Consider the following 1,869-nt stretch of genomic DNA (forward strand, 5'->3'; position numbering starts at 1 on the left):
ATTCACACAAAGTGCGTCTCCACTTGGCTCACTCCAGCACTCCCGTAATAACAGTAATTATCCTCAGCACACATCTTTCTGCTTCATTTAAGTCGATCTTAACAAGGGGTATTTATCACAGAGGTGCTACTACTAGACGGTTGCGCTGACCTCCACTGCTCTGATTTATTCGCAACCGTCTCCTCAGCTCTGTCTTTCGCTCTCGCTGCGGGACAAAAATCACCGCCGTGCACCTTTTTAATTATGAGGACATAATTTAAAACTCCATCAGTCCTGTGCGGCTGCTGGACGGGGTGACGCCAGCAGCCAGCAGGCTCTCCGTCTTGCGGTTTGGGTCATTTTTTTTTAACGGGGGCGAGGGCATGTTAATAGGATAGCTAAATAATAGCTGTTCAGTTTAAATTAACTTCATGGTTCTGAAACTGTATTCACTAATAAGGATCACACTCATGTCAGTCTCAGTGGTGGAGGAAGTACATTACATAAGTAAAAGTAAAAATAGAAAAATAGACCAAATGTACTCAAGTAAAAGTACCACATGAACTCGTCTATGAAAAAGTAAAAGTTCTTGCCTTGTGTATGTGTAGCCCATTATCTCGCCACAGCTAATGAGTTATGTGATCACACTGTACGGTCCAATGACATGATCTGACTTCTCGTCCCATTTTGCTTGATCATATGGGCCATTGTGCACGTCGAAACAAAAAAAGTCAGCATACAGGTGGATTTAAAGACGTGGGGACTTTTGGTTTGGCTATTTTGCAGAAAGAAAGCAAACTAAAACAAAATTGATCACAAGCTACACTCTGATTCCTTTAAGGACCCTTTTTTCTGTCTCAGCTGTGGCCTCTTCTGAATCCACTTTAAAATCTTTCCTCACCAGTGATGCTGCTGAAGGAGACACGCCTTGCTCTGTTTGAAGGAGGCTGGGGTCTACAGTTCTCGTTATTGATTACATGTAACGCAATGCTGTGTACAAATTTGAGTAGAAGTGAAAGGTACCTGTAAATAAATCTACTTCAGTAAATTACAGATACACGAAAAATATACTTAAATACAGCAATGAAGTAATTGTACTTTGTTTGTAATTGTATCCCACCACTGGTTGCTCTGATTCATTTCCCTTTTTGGTGCAACATGTATTGTTGGTAATTCCAACAACAACCCAATCTTGCATTGAACAGAAGCTACATGTGAGATGAGACTGGTGGTGTTGTTAAGCAAACGGTGCATCATTATTTTGATTTGGTCGTCCTCCGCTCCTTTGACTTGGTGAAGCAGCAGGATGCTGAGAGATGAGGGTGAGGAGGTGCAGCCAGCTGCGCTTGGACAAACACGAGGATGGCTCTACCTCTGACAACACTGTATTAAACCAATTATTCACTATCAGGGATTGTTTTCTGCGACAGCAAATGTTTTGTTTACTTGGCTCCAAAAAAAAATTGTAGCACATAGCATGTCATCGACGGTGCAGGCAGCAGAGAGTGTAAACATGTTTTTCTCTCCCCTCCCTACACAAGGATAAATAAAACGACTGCTGTTAGAAGATTTAATTCTGAGAAGCCTCTCTCTGGGGCCCTGCGCTGCACTGAGAAGCCCATCGCGAAAAGCCTTCAATTAGCAAAGTATGCTTTCATCTTCTGACCAAAGTCACCCTGAACAATCAAATTAGCTCCGAATTTAAAAAAGAAACAATCACCCCCCCAATCAATCAGGGTTCATTATCTCCCAAATAATTTCCTTTGCCTCTCGATCATGCCGAGAAACCTTCCAGCCTTCCTCACGCACACACTCACAAATACATGTGTGGTGAGGTCAAACACAACCTGTGTGAGCACAGGCAAAAGAAAAAAATGAAGACAACAACGG

The sequence above is a fragment of the Paralichthys olivaceus genome, chromosome 17, assembly GCF_024713975.1.
Source record: "Paralichthys olivaceus isolate ysfri-2021 chromosome 17, ASM2471397v2, whole genome shotgun sequence".
Classification (NCBI taxonomy): domain Eukaryota; kingdom Metazoa; phylum Chordata; class Actinopteri; order Pleuronectiformes; family Paralichthyidae; genus Paralichthys; species Paralichthys olivaceus.